This window comes from Spodoptera frugiperda, chromosome 1 (genome assembly GCF_023101765.2).
Source record: "Spodoptera frugiperda isolate SF20-4 chromosome 1, AGI-APGP_CSIRO_Sfru_2.0, whole genome shotgun sequence".
NCBI lineage: Eukaryota > Metazoa > Arthropoda > Insecta > Lepidoptera > Noctuidae > Spodoptera > Spodoptera frugiperda.
Genome location: NC_064212.1, coordinates 5,459,352 through 5,475,796, shown reverse-complemented (window position 1 = coordinate 5,475,796; position 16,445 = coordinate 5,459,352). Strand labels below are relative to the sequence as shown.

The window sequence follows — 16,445 nt, the reverse complement described above, 5'->3', positions numbered from 1 at the left end:
CACACACACACAATTCGATTGAAACATGATTTAGTATCATCTTTAGCTAAATATTAATCTTATTTTATTTTAAAACCTATTGCGCATGCATTACTTACTTTTTGCTCATTTATTTGCGTTAAATAAATAAAAACTTTAGTTTTTGTTTCAAATTCAAATTAAATCTGAGCTAAGTTATCTAAAATAGGATATCTAAATCAGTTTGTTTGTGTTTATTTACATGAACAGATGATTTTAAGCACAGCAATAGGCGGTAGTAACCGATACTTACTATATTTTTTTACAATAAAAAATGTACGTGTAAGTGCGTTGCTGGCCTTTTAAGGGTTGTTGGCTGAATCTGGGGTTGAGAAAGGGAGTAATTGAGCCTCCGGTAACTCCACTCACACGAGGAAACAAATCACTAGCGTTGTTTCACGTCGGTTTTCTGTGAGGCCGTGGTGTTACTCCGGTCGAGCCGACCCATTCGTGCCGAAGCATGGCTCTCCCACACACAATTGACGCAAACGGAGTCAGCAGAAATATTTAAATTAATTTTAGCAATAGTTGCAAGATATTTAAACTTCTTGTTAGATAGTTGACGTCATAATTATAAATTAATTTATTTATATTGCAATTTAAATGAAGAAATAAAATATATTTAAATACTTACGGAAACGATAATGCAACTTAATTCAATTTATTATTTTTCTTAGAAATTTTAACTAGGTTGGGGTCAAGACGTTTTTGGTATTTAAATGTAAACCTAAAAAGGTAACTAGTTTGGTTATAAATCTTTGTAATCTACCGCCGTTCATCAGTGACGAACCTGACACTTTGCTATCCTAAGCCTAAAAGGTCAATCAAGGTTTCACTAACTGAAGAAAAAGGTACATTCAAAAATAGACCTCATTGTTTCTAAATAGATCAAGATCTATTTCCAAATACTGCTAGGCTATTCTGTAATTGTCAATTTGAAACATTCGAAGTGAGCTCGATCGCATTCTCGCTCGTCATTGGTCGAGATTATTCTCACAATCAATGACTTGGCCGGCAACGATGGAGCTCACTTCGAATTGTCAATTACAAAATAAATATTTGGGGGAAAATCATCCAATGACTTCTCTTGCTTTGGTCGACGACGAGAGGGAGTATCAGACTCTTACTGATTAAAAACCACCCCTTTCCTACTCCTGCTTTTCGAACCGGAGCCCCGGTAAACCCGCTAGGCAGTCCACAGTTGCGGCAGACTAGCTCAGCTGGACATAAATATCACTTCGTTAAGTCACGGAATGCTGCTCATGAATACGAGCCTCTAGCATGACTTGAAACTAGTCGAGTTCCTTGTCAAATAATTACGTGAGTAAGCCGAAAAACATAATAATTAATTTACCTAAATGACTACGGTATTTAGATAACTCAGTGATTGTTTCTATGCACATAACAGTTGCATACAATACATTAGGCCCTACATATAGTACGTGCATCATAAACACCTTATTACGAGGACTGACCTTCAAAGTCTTCACCGTGCTTGTTTACCAAACCTACTAATTTAGTATGCATGTAAATCATAAACTACGTTGCATACAATGATCTTGAACGTAGGTGAATTACGTACCTATCTACAATTAATTATCATTACGATAGCCTGCGCAAGCGCACGTATGTATAATGTAATGTAAGAGCGTTATCAAACGATTGTAGGAAATGATTGTGTCAATGTACCTAGGTGGTGTTATGAAATAATTTATCCCGACGTTAATATTGATTTCAATTAGTTTTGAACCTATTTTGAACAAAAGATATGGTAGTATTAGTCCCTAAATAGATTCATTTTTAGTTTATTTTAAGCAGTTATGTTACTCTATCCTAATAGAAAAATTATACGTTTCTTTTTTCTAATTACCGTGACCTTTTTTAATTTATTTAAACACGTTATTCAGAAATCTAGGTACGAGTAATTGTTACATGCCTGACTAAAATTGCTTCTTTGATTTTTTATACTTTAGTATGTCCAAATATAATAATGGTAAACAGAAACGTTAAACTGGAGAATGGTCGAATAATGGGATGACTAACGTTGCCGGAGATACGTACATAGGTACGGTATGTCAATTTTGGGAGTAAAAATCTTCAACATGTTATATTTTTTATATAGAGTATGTGTAAATCTTTCTTCTTGTCAAATTTTAACTTTTTTATGTTTGATCAGTAATCGATATCGAAATGAATGTCAATATTTGACACAGAGCTACTGTTATATGACCTTAAAACTTACCAGGGTCAAGAATGTCGCATCTTTATAAGGCTTGTTGCTAGTTGCGTGCATTTTACGGCAAACTACAGATTGGTACCATATTTTTTCATCTAGATTAACTGTTTGATTGTTTGAGTACGATTTTTGACTACCTAAGTGGTTTCAATAAATCAACTTTTTCGATAGGTACCTATATAGAAATTATGGAAATGGTAATACTTAGATTCAATTACTTATTAATATAACTTACTGTTTTTCTTTCATTCTATCATAACTAGTAATAACTTTTTAAAATAGGCCTTTAATGTTCTTTTTACGCCTCCAATTTTTGATTGAATTTTTTTCTTCTGTTGGCAACCGAGTCTCCAATGTGGTCGACTATACTGCCAGACCCTATAGTTTAGTTTTCTACTCTACAAGTAGATTAAGCACTAAATTGCATTTCGCTCATAGCACTATGTTTTCTACATCATTATTGTCAGAAAATGATCCCGGAACTAATTCTATTTGCGGTGAGTATCAGTAAAAATAAAAATATACCTATTAGCTTGCTAATTATCCTTTAATCCTTAGATATCAGTTATCTTATTATACGTAGTATTACGTTGCTGTAAGCGGTGTGTATACTATTTTTTGCAGTATCACTGTTTCTGATACTATGAGAGAAAGAGAGAGAGAGATAATGAAGAGATTAGCTCATTAATCGAGTTTCGATAAGGGAATCATGCAAATACTTTTATTAGGTGCATCTAGATGACATTGGGTGTGATTGTTCTTCATACTTTGTCTTATCCAAATCTTACTGAACATTTAGGCTTTATTTATTATTATGTTATCGGCTTACTCACGTAACTGTTTGACGAGGAACTCGACTAGTTTCAAGCCATGCTAGAGGCTCATATTTATGAGCAGCATTCCGCGACACACGACACGGCGATTGTCGCGCTGCTACTCACTTTCGTATGTCTCACGAAATTTAGGATTTATTTTATCTGAACTGAATCTGGTTCTAGATTGAAGAGTTTAAGTTTTGTGTATACCCTACATCCCACTACGATATTTAGGGTCAGAGAATGTGGATAAAAGTAGAAATTTTAATATTACAGAAAGAAAATGTCTTAGTTTAACGAAGTTTCCTTCACACAAAAAACCGAATAACTATCGGAAACCTATCTACCTACGTATGGCAATACATCTAGAAATTGTTTAGCATCCAGACTATCGTCTATTACCTACCTACAACTAGACTATTCAAAGAACAAAGCGGTCAATTTGTGAGTAACAAACGAGCCAATCTTCCACACTCAATTTGGAGTCGCGCATTTATTGACCGTGACACCGTGACACATGTGGTGGTGCCGTGACGTGACGCTCGTCTAGCGACGTCCTTACGATGATCACGCACTGTATCCGTCCTGTGTCGGAGAGAGAATAGAAATATGGAAACAATACCGATGGTTTTTTGTAAAGAAATTTGTTTTTCAATGGCATAAATAGATTTAAAAATTGGGAATAATTAATATTAAAGATAGACACTGGCGAAGTCTTTGGTTGCCATTCTCATTACTCGTAAGACTTAACTAAAAGTACGTTAAGCTGATCAATTTTAATCAATAATAATCGCTTTGTAAGAAGCCCGAAAGCAAAACCAGAGGTGCACATTCTATTTATAAAATGTATAAATAAAACCTTTTTTCCAGTTCTGTAGGAGGTACGTAAGTACGTATGGATGAATAAAATAAAAAAAAGTAGAACAATTTTAATATCAATTTTAATCTTAACAAATACGTTAAAACAACTTTTTAAACATCGTATAAGTAACTAAAAAAAAAACATTTCACCCAAGAAAACACGCATTAAAAGTAAAAATAAGAAGCAGTATTTCTGCCCATACAGCGTGCAGTTGCCTTTACTAATGTACGTAGTGTCTTATCGCGCACAGATTTCAATATGTAATTTTTTTCTTTATCGATTATACAATAAAGCATTGTTATTAGGTATCATTAGGACACGTGCTGCAACGTCACGTGTATATTATAATGTTTAGTATTAGATAACTTAGGAAATAGATAAAAGGGAAATAGATTTGGTGTATTGAAATTACATAATGTGATTCTTGTGTAATGTGACGTTAGGGAAGAATCTCTCGCGAAACGTAAACAATTATTAAGTAATTTTATTGTAACTTTCGTGAGACATATTAAATTAATTATTATGTTATCGGCTCACGTAACTGTTTGACGAGGAACTCGACTAGTTTCAAGCCAGGCTAGAGGCTCATATTCATGAGCAGCATTCCGCGACACACGACGCGGCGATTGTCGAGCTGCTACAGTAGCAGCGCGATAACATAATAATTAATTATTAAGCAAATACTAGATTTTCTTTTATTTCTCGAAAGTAACTCTGTTGAATGTTATGGCTATCTAATAATCAAACTACTAGGATTGAGTTTCTCCCGTTACTGGTAAGCTACTGCTTTTTATGTTTTAACTTTTTTTTCTATAATTAAATATTTAAAAATGTATCAAACAAGTACAGGAAATAAATAAATAGAAAACTAGAATTAACTAAGATTAATTAGCAGTTAATTCAAATGCACCATTTACTCACGAACTGTTTGGTAAAAGCCCGATTATTTTCAAGCAACACCGGGATGCGTAATCAAGTAAACCAACTCTATAAAGTTAGAAATCTCAATGACCCTGACTCTCATACATGCGAATCATCATAAAACTATGAATATTTACGAGTTTTAACAGCAAATAACGCATAATTTGTGATGGATGAGCCAAGTTTTGCAAACAATGCAATTATTCATTGCTAAACTAACAGAGATTGTAACATCGCTGTGATGAGTTAAACTGACTGATTGACAATATTTATTTTTATATACATAACAAACACTTCTTTTGTTTCTTGATGGGGTAGAACACTAGGAGAGTGACTTATCGCCGTACTCAGAGTCATTTAATTGTTACTTCCCAATTCTTAGCAATTGTTTTCGGAACAAAATTGTTACTAATGAATAGTTTAGAAATGTCTCTGAGTGTGGAAGTTACTGTCAGCTACTGTACAGTACAAGTATGAGGTTATTTTAGGTTCTATGTCACGATAGGTAACGTTTACATAGTTAAGAAATGGTTCAGAGGTGGTCTATGTAAACGGTTATAGGACTGACGTACCTAAAGGTAGGCAGAGTTTATCGGGCAAAGAGCGAAAATGGAAAACGTGCATTGTGTATCATTGTACCTGAAGCCAAGGATCTTTACTTATATTTCATACGTAGTTATTACGTACCAACACATTATGCGTGTTTACGACTGTACTGAACATAGGTAGGTACCAAAATGATTATTAATAACAATTTTTTTCAACAATATAAGTAACTTGTATTTTTTACATTATTATGCAAATGTTGTAAAAATAATTTGAATTTGTAATTTTTGTTGCATAACACATGAATAATTCTATTGACATCTACATTTAAGCCTAGGATACACTAGGGGACAAATGGCACCACGGCTAGTACACACTAAAGGACAAAAGTCCAATAACATGGTATCGGCGTGATGCGAAGCCGGCCGATTCCGTCCGACATAATTATAATATATGACGAGTCCACAGCGTCGTTGATGTTATCCGACATGTCGACCAAAGTCCGACAACATCGCGCTACCTCACACAACGTCGCTGGCGACATGTGTCGCAGGACATTCATTGTCCTCTAGTGTACCCTTAACTTTATAACAATATGTTTGTGTACAGACTACTTATTACCCGATTATCTCTAAATTAATGATATCATAATACCTATGAACCGTAAAAAAAGCATTAGAAAGAGTGTAGGTAACGCTCTCTGACAAACTTCAAGTACCTAACTTTTTCACAATGTTAATGTTAACATACATAGAACATGTTTTATGGTTGTATCTACTGTAGATCCTGGCTTACAAGAGTTGCAGCGGTTTTGGTAGGCAGCGGCGATTTTGTCTCGATAAAAAAAATACATGGAACGTTATTTGTTCGAACTATCTGCCACATTACTTATAAGGTGGTAAAATAGGCCCTTAAACTGCTATAAGCTATATGTAATGATGTATGTCAAACCCGCCCTAACAAAAACAGCGACATATTTTGTAAAGTTTAAAAGAAATCAATGAATATTCAATACAGCCATGTAGTAAATCAATTAAATTACAGACAAAACATTGACGTATTCAAGAACAATAAGAAATCGGTCCCATGAGGATGATTATTATTTTTTTATTTGATCTCATTATCTTAGTCATAACTTTATACTTCCTGTTCAGTACTCAGTAGCCAGTCTCATTGAAACACGTGAAACAATACAATTATATTCATTCCCAAGAGTTTATCACTGTAATAACATAATATGCGAATTTACGCGAATAAAACTTACCTAAATATATTTTATATATCTTTATACTTACTTATATTAACAAAATTGCAATAAGCTTTAAAATTTCTTAGAAATTTAGTATCCAAATAATAAGTTAGATGACTAATTTTATTTTAATGTCCGTCTTGAAGATTATTTTAAAACATTAGAAACGTATTTTTTAGAAGTCATTGGATGATTTCCCCCGAAAATTCTCTCACCATGGGCGACGCTATAAGAGAAGTGTAAGACTCTTACTGACTAAAAACCACAACGTCGCTACTCCTGCTTTTTGAGCCGGAGCCCCGGTAAACCCGTCAGATAGCCCGCAGCTCCAGATATACATACAGGGTATGAGCTGATTTGGGTGATAGGATACTTTTTATCCACGGGAACGCAATCAAAACCGCTTGCAGAAGCTAGTAAATCATAAATGATAAATAAGTAGCCAAAATAAATATCTGACAGAATGCAATCTAAACGCCACCATCGCGAGGAAAAACATAAAATTTGAACGGGAAAATATCATGAATTAATGTTTATTTTGACACGTGACACGTGAACCTTTTACAACCGGTACACAATCGTTTTACAACCCATCCTTTGTTTCATACACCATGGCATTGCCATACACATATGGCAACACTAATGGTGGTCATACTATAAGTACCTCTAATCGCATTAGAGATTCCTTCATTACATTTTCAACTTTAACCATTTTGATATAAAGTCGGAAATCCAATGTAGAATTTGATAGATTGGTGTAGGTTGACTTGCTGTTGTCTTCTCTATTACTATTCGATCATTACGAAGTGATGGTACTTCCTAGCCTTGAATTTTTGTCGCGTAATCAACCGCACTATCATGGGTAGGTAACTACGTACCTAATTATACCTACAAAACTTATGCATCTTTGTTAATGATTGGCAATTTCAATGTGAATTTGAAGCAGGTATTAGAAGACATGAATCATGTGTTTAACTTTAGAATATCTAGGTTTCTATAATAGTGTGGAGACTGTTGAAGTGTTCTATTATTTGGGTAGGCAATGTTAGATCCTAAATAACAGAGAGAAATAAAGGGCAGAGAGTATGCTATGTGAGTACAATATTCTTTTCAGATGAATTTAAATTCAGAATTTAACATCAATTCGCTGAGGTTAGTTTACCTTTATAAACAAAAAACTAAAACAATACCAAGGACAATTTTGTTAAAAAAATATTATAGTCTCTACAACTCTACATCACATAAGATCAAACTAGGTATCTTACGTCAGTTTTACGCGAAACTGCTAAAATTTAAAACTTAGTTACCTTGTAGGAAACCTGTCTAATTGTCTACACAGCTCATAGTTACAAAGGATTAAAGAAACAATTAAAAAATTATAAATCTTGGGAATCATTACTCATTATTTTCACAAATACCACACACAATACATTGTTTTGTCAATAAATGGCGTGTATTTGTGTTTGTTTCATCACGCTATCCATATATTTAACATACACATATAGGTAGAGAAGCCAGCAAGTTAACCTACTCCTTTCTGTCAAAAATTTTGATTAAATTTACACTGTATTGTTTTGTTATAAAGTTGAAAATCCAATGAAGAAATTAACAGGTACGTATATAATCCGCATCCTGGATGCGCCCGGAACAGCTGGCGTTGCATCAAGTTTCCTATATCGTCGCTAACGGACGAATGTATTTTCTACTATGTGCATGTGATTGTAACATTTGTTTATTACTGGGATTTTTTTTTAATGCAATACGGTGCGAATTATGGAAAACCGACGTGAAACAACGCTTGCCTTGTGTAAGGGAGGTTACTGGAGGCCCAATTACCCCACTTCCCAATCTTCAAATCCCGAATACCCCAACAACCCTTAAATTCCTAACCCCCAAAAAGGCCGGCAACGCACTTGTAACGCTTTTGGTGTTTCGGGTGTCTATTGGGGGCAGCGATTGCTTACACTATGTGATCTGTCTGCTCGTTTACCGGCTTATATCATAAAAAAGCAACTATCCACTATAGCCCAGTGCAGATAGGTTTTGAAACAAAAGAAATTTATAGTAGAATGAAACCTATTGGAAATGGAAGAGAATATGCTAAAACAAGAAAAAAATAAAAATTCCACTCCATCCGAGTTCGGGAAGTGGGGGGGAGGGAGGTTTTAAGAGTAAAAATCGGTTTATCGCAATTTTCGGCGAAACTACAAGTCCTATGAAAAAAAGTTAAATGGCAAAGTTGTAGGTAATAAAAAGATCTACAACTTTTGTATTTACACTTTTTTTATATTACTTCAAAATTTTGTGGAAAATTAAAAAAACTACGATTTCGGTTTTTTATTCTTATCTTTGACAAAAATATTTATTTTTTAACGAAATTTTGTGAAAACGTGCCTTTATACGTACCAAACAAACTGTAATTTTTTGGAATTGAAAAAAATATTTTTTTACCAGATATTGATTAAATACCGAAAAATTATCCTAATTTTCAATCGAAAATTCACGCGTCAAAATATCAGCTTTTTTATAAAATTCGGTGGGTTGTTTGTTCGTTGAAATCTCTACTTTTCGATAGTTAAAAAAAATATAAACATTACTATGAAAAATGTTCTCAAAAAACGCAATAAACTAAAAAAACTCGAATCGAAAAAAATGTTCTTCATCATTATGCACAATTTTGAGCTATTTATTACAATTAACTCATGTAGCGTAAGATTAAATGGTACATTGACCAATAAAAAAAAATATAAATTAAAACATTCTACTATGATTAACAATCAAATAAGTTAATAATGTTTATATTTGATAAGACATCTACAATGTTATAAGAAAGTTGTAGAATTTTGTTTTAATTAAATACGTAGATACTTATTTGTTGCTATTTGAAGATAATTTATAAACCTTTTTTATTTTTTAAGGTGTCAAAATCATTCAATCCAATCCAATGACCTCTCGCCTTAGGTGAGGCGAGAGGGAGTGTCAGACTCTTACTGACTAAAAACCACCCTGTTCCTAGTCCTGCTTTTCGAGCCGGAGCCCCGGTAAACCCGTTAGGTAGTCCGCAGATCCGGATCAGGCATCAGCCATACTAGACACCATCTGAGGTGGTCTGATGGCACTTTGAGGCGCGCGCGGAACGCGACGCGCCGCATGCACGGGTCTAGTTCTGTTCGGGCGGCAAGCTACCCTTGCTCGCCGTCTACAGACCCGTACTTACGGAGGCCAGAGTTCTTTGCGCGATCCCCGACGCCCGGAGTGTCTCTCGTGCAGGCTGGGAGGTGAGGAGGTTCGTTCCCTCACGTGTCCCGCCTTCTTCTTTGCTAGCATGACTGCTTCGCAGAAGGAGGAGACGTCATCCCAGTGTCGCTCGCTCCTCCAGAGACAATCCGGGCGTCGGGAATCGCGGGACGATCTCCAGACTCACTATCCTCTGTTTTTTCAGAACATTTTTCATAGTAACGTTAATTTTTTTTTACACTATCGAAAAGTAGAGATTTCAACGAACAAACAGCCCACCGAATTTTATAAAAAAGCTGATATTTTGACGCGTGAATTTTCGATTGAAAATTAGGATAATTTTTCGGTATTTAATCAATATCTGGTAAAAAAATATTTTTTTCAATTCCAAAAGATTACAGTTTACGTTGGTACGTATAAAGGCACGTTTTCACAAAATTTCGATAAAAAATATATATTTTTGTCAAAGATAAGAATAAAAAACCGAAATCGTAGTTTTTTTAATTTTCCACAAAATTTTGAAGTAATATAAAAAAAACTGTAAATACAAAAGTTGTAGATCTTTTTATTACCTACAACTTTGCCATTTAACTTTTTTTCATAGGACTTGTAGTTTCGCCGAAAATTGCGATAAACCGATTTTTACTCTTAAAACCTCCCTCCCCCCCACTTCCCGAACTCGGATGGAGTGGAATTTTTATTTTTTTCTTGTTTTAGCATATTCTCTTCCATTTCCAATAGGTTTCATTCTACTATAAATTTCTTTTACTTTTTACCTTTATTAGAGGTATCTGCACTGGCCTACTACGTTAAAAAGTTTACAAACATATTGATGTTCACATGCTCCAAGGACTAGGACCTCATGTACAAATAGGTACAAAGCAGAAGAAAAAACAACAAGAGTCGTTGATACTTGATGCATTTACTCAAGCAAAAATGAAACAAAATAAGTAACGTTTCGTTAATTCGGGTTTTCCAGACTTAATAAAAAGTTGCTATTATGTTCTAATGACGGCTTACAGCCGAATAATGACCGAAGTACGTATGTATGATCTTTGTACTGAGAAAACCGGACTAGACTAGACAAAAATTAACTTGTGGTATACAAACTATATTAACCGGTGGGTAACTATGTATTGTTAAAGCATTTATGTACCTATGGAATGATTTTAAGCTCTCGTATGCCGATGTACATATAAGACAATAGAAAACACATTGTGTCTCGCGTGAATCTGCGTTCCGCCACACCACGGGTTATGTTTTTGACTGCCAAAGACTAAAGACTAACGTCTGTCACCGGTGAACCCCGTGGCGTTTAAAGTGGTAAGCTGCAGTTGAAGTGCGGTAACTGTAGAGAAGACACCAACTCATCAATTTTATTCTTACCATTAGAGTCATCTAAGGGCTTCGAAACTTTCTGATATGGAGACGCGGAAGACCAAATTAATGTGAAAGGATATTTATTTAATGCATATTTTAACAATTTTTTGATATTATAACTAATTATTGAGAGTATTCTGGTTACAAGCAACGCTCTATCTTAACTAGGTATAAACTAGATAATAAAATTAATCCGTAGCAACATTAGTATTAGAAAAAACATGCCTATTGATAGTGATACCATAAATAAATCCTAATTATTTAAATCCCGTGCTTTACTATGATTGATTGGAATTTAATCTACATTCCACATGACATAGTAAATCCAGAGCCCTAAACACCTCCACATTACTTTCGGAGAATTTCAAATGCGTACATAGACACTGATTGTGAATTTTAATAGGAAGACTAGTGAAATAAACTCCTAATTTTATGCTTCCAACACTCATTTGTACGTGAGAAGCACATCAAAATTAAATTAGGAGGTCAAAATATTCGCCACAGTCGTCATTGTCATTATGACATGACGTAGACATACGCAGGACATAATTATCTGTGGCGCTACTTAGAATTTTACACAAATCGGTACATACTTCGTAATGTTAAGGGAAAGAAGTAGACAACATTAATATTTGGTGAAGGTCAAACTAATACAAAGTGTCAGCATAAGTAATTATTTATAATAATACTTTAACATTTCAAAAAAGCAAATTCTAAGTAGATTTAATTTTAATATTTTAATGTGAGCGCCAAGTTAAATGTGACAGAATTAATGGCGCGAAAAATGACGTTTGCTGTGGGAAAATTAAAACAAAAGAACGAATAAATTCATTCAAATTATCGCGCTTGGGGCCATGGCTGCGTTCACATATTACAATAACTTTTTATTTGCACATCATTGTCAGAACTTTCTTTTAAGTTTATCCCACGAACATTATTTCAGCTTGAGCGAGTGCAGTCTGAAAATATTTTTCACTTTAGGATAGATAAAAATATATCTAATTATCTTAGACTATAACTAATTTTCTTTTTTGAGTTTTTCCAATATCTTTTAGGTTTTCTTTCCGAATAGTGTTAGGTATTTGGCGTGCTTATTAAGTTAATTTCTTTTCTAACTGCAAACGTATTTAAATACATTTGTACGACGTAAAAACATTTAAGTAGGTACCGACAAAACATGTAGAAAAATTTAATAACATCTACGAGTATGACACAGTCGTACCTACACTTCGCATAAGCATAGCTATTATGTTTTTTGTTTATTGTTAGGTACTCAACAAATAAACGAATATTCTTTTTAGACTAGACAGTAGACTAAGACCTGTTGGCTGAGAAGCCGAGGCAGTCCCGGCTAAAAATAAATATAACGGAAGGGAATGCACTCTAAAGAGCTGACGAGCATCGATGCATAGTTTTATTAATTTCCAACTCTAGGTAAGTCAAAACGGTAAAGTTCACAATCTATTAATAATTAATATACATTACAAAATCATTTAGCAGTCATAAATCACACTCGTTAGTCACCAAAATGATACGCAAAGTCATACCTAGGTACAATACAGCACGTGTTTTTTTTTCATCAGTGAGATATCATAAATTATCAGTTTACATTATAATAAGGGTTTCATTTATGTGTAATGATGTACCTACCTATCGAATAACCAAAACATGTAATAAACTTCAATTTACAAAAGAACCAAATATTTTTAGTAGGGATTCGATAACCACACGTGTTTTATGGTATAAGTCGGTAAACGAGCTGACGGATCAGTTGATGATTAACAATCGCCGCCGCCCATGGACACCCGAAACACCAGAGGCGTTACAAGTGCGTTGCCGGCTTTTTGGGGGTTAGGAATTTAAGGGTTGATGGGGAATCTGCGATTGGGAAGTTGGGGAGAGGGGTAATTGGGTAAAACGTAGAAAAATTGTATATCTACCTAATTATTCAAATGAAAGATTTACGATTCGTTTCAGATAAGAAATAATTAAATAATCCAATGGTCAGATAATATTTTATGAAATTCTTAATTTTATCTATTAGATATTGGGGGGTAAACGTAGTCTTAATTTTTGCAAATCAATATTATGTAGATAATTACACAATTATCTTTTGATACAACGTCGGTTTACGCAATTAACATGATAAGCAATCAAAGAAAAGATAAAATTGTTTTGCAACTGAGAATTTCAATAAAAACTTCCTTCTCAACTCTAGTTCTTGATTAAATAAATCGTTATTTCTTGTTTTATAATGCTTAGATGCATGAGAATGAACAATGTATTGTTTGTAAAAGTTTTTATGTAGGAAAGAGCTTATTTAGAAAAACTAGGTATGCTAGGTAATTAGTCTGAGTCTAAGGATTTTAATTTAATGTACGATGTAATTACGCGAATGTTTGCAAATTAGGATGTTAGTCACTCAAACTCCACAGATGGGGCACAGTAAGGCTAATACCGACCAGGAGGACTGCCTAGTTAGTTACCAGGGCTCCGGCTCAAAAAGCAAAAGTAGGTACAGGGTGGTTTTTATATTTTTGACAGACAATTCACGAAGTCAATTGAAATAATGAGGCCAACCTACTAATAAACAACAGCTAATTTAGGTACAAAGCATTATTAAATCTGAATTCAACTTTTACTATCCTTACCAATAACTACTATCTACTATGACAAAAGCGAAAGTGTGTTTGTTTGTTTGCTTCTTGGTTGATCTTTCTTTCACGTCGCCGCAAAATTTCTTATGGAATATGGCTTCCTTTGACCATGCAGGCGAAGTAGCAATAACACTTAGTAACTTAATTGCTGCTTAAATATTCAGTTGCTAGGTAACATTAACTTCATATAAGACTGCATCATCTTTGTGTGAGAACCAGTTTGTGAAAATATTTAGTGTCGCACTATAATCCTATTATAAATGTGAAAGTTTGTTTGTTTGAATGTTTACCTAGATATTTCCGTCAATCACACTGAAACTACTGAACGGATTTTGATGAAATTTGGTATACAGACAGGGTATGAGCTGAATTGGGTGATAGGATAACTTTTATCTCACGAGAACGTAGGCGAATCCGCTGGTAGAAACTAGTATAAAATAATATAAAAATAAATGAGTTTTAGGTACCTCATTAAATTAACAAATGATCGATTTTACGTAATGAGTAGGTATCTAACTAATGCACCTATTGTATTGTAATATTAATGTAATGCAGTGCTAATTTTTATTACGTTGTTTGCAGGTATTACTATAATTTTGATACAATTATCAAAAGTCGTTGTATTTTATACCAATGTCAATATAATCTCTTTATCAAGTTACCTACTGACAATGGTGTTTATTGTTTTTCAGTCCTGAAAATGAGAGAAAATGTTCGATTGGCTTACACTAAAATTAATATAATTACCCCAATTATTTGAATACCTATAGATCTCTTAATTTCTTATCGCAGGATTTTAAATAAAAAATATTTTCGTAAATTTTCAGGAATTAACACAAGCACTTTAAATAATTAATATAAAATCTTGCATGGTGTCCTTCACTTGCTTACATTATTAAAATAAAATTATATTTTATCTATGTATAAATAATTTAAAAACAAAAAAAAATAAACTTACAATTTTGCTCCTGTGTCGAAAAAAAAAACAGCCAGCACTTGATCCGTATAAATAAACTCGAATATTGCACACAAAAATTAGTCAACGAATTTTTTTAAATTTAGAATAACTTTTATTTTAAATAACTTTTACCGGTACGATGTCGCGACAGTCTAACAACTCACTACACATGCGTCCGCCGCGCGAGTCAGCGACTTTGTGAACGCAACCGGTGACCGGCGACCGCGGACCGATTAGCGGAAGCGGGGTTTCATACGACCGTCATCTACGGAACACCGGTGATTGTGCCACATTATTGTCACCGTGGGACTCCTCTTTAAAACATAACATTGGTTATATGAAACGTAACACCTTTCACTGGTTATGTTATTAATTATCTCCTTCATATTGGCTACAAGACGTCTGTTGCTGAAGATAGGCTTTCCCCAATTAATTCCAGATGAGCCGATCCACTTGTGGGTGGGATTGGATATCCTGCAGTACACTTGCCAGTATATAGCTTCCAGAACTATTCCACCCCATCAGCCGCAATGTTATTTCAGTCCCCTGTAGGTAGCACAAAATGAATCTTCACTGAGCACCATTCCAGACTGCGAGCTGCCTAGCGGGTTTACCGGGGCTCCGGCTCGAAAAGCAAGAGTAGGAACGGGGTGGTTTTTAGTCAGTAGGAGTTTGACACTCGCCTCGCCCAGGGCGGGAGAAGTCATTGAATGATTTTCCCTCATCAAAAACAAAGGGCTACGAGCTGATACGGACAATTTATAAAAAAAAAACTTTGCTCGGGAATTCAGTCCAAGACCTGCTTGACAATCAGCCTTACATCTCACTACCAGAAATGTTATCATTAGAACTTGAGACGGGATATTTACCATTTTTATTTACGTCGATGAGTTTCCGATATTTCGGCACTGTTGCAAGCGCCATGATCACGGATGAACCTCCGTCAGTTTAAAAACAGAAATGTTATGTTATAATATTAGGTAGGGGGTGTTATAGGTAACAAGTAACACAAGTGCCATCACTACCGAAGATGAGTAAAAACATTATAGCTTCAAGTTACCGCGGAGAAAGTGGAGACGTAGTTTAGCAAAACATTAATGTATGTTTGATTACTGTGCCGTATGTCGTATGTAAACACTGCTCTGTTTTACATATATTTATGATATAATCGTCCAGTTGTATGTCTACCGATTGTCACGATTACTGCGAAGTTCTGACTGATCGATTTACTGAGTAGAATTTGCAGATATTTCGTCGACCGAGACATTCATAAGAAGTCCTTCTTAAGGATATAATTTGCATAAATAGCTGAAGATATCTTCTATAATAGATCCATCTATGTATTGGAAAAATAATGACGAATCTGAACATTTGAATTAATTCAATCTTCTTTGGTAAGATTATTGTTGCAAATGTATAGACCTAAGCAATTTCTACTATGAGCGATAAATAGTAGCTTTTATATAAACTAATCAATGGGTTAGACATAAATACTATAATCAATGGATAAATAAATATGGGTGTTGGGTGGCTCTCCAATGTTGGTAAATCTTACCTGGATTCTTG

General features: G+C 34.4%; 1 protein-coding gene across 1 annotated transcript in view; it reads right to left on the bottom strand.

Moving 5' to 3' along the window:
- Positions 1-15,163, bottom strand: part of LOC118273519 (long-chain fatty acid transport protein 4) — a 47,181-nt gene extending 32,018 nt beyond the window's left edge. Inside the window, exon 1 of the mRNA XM_035590527.2 lies at positions 14,880-15,163. The gene's annotated coding sequence lies outside the window, so the exon portion shown is untranslated. The remainder of the gene's footprint in view (positions 1-14,879) is intronic.
- Between the last annotated feature and the right edge of the window lie 1,282 nt (positions 15,164-16,445).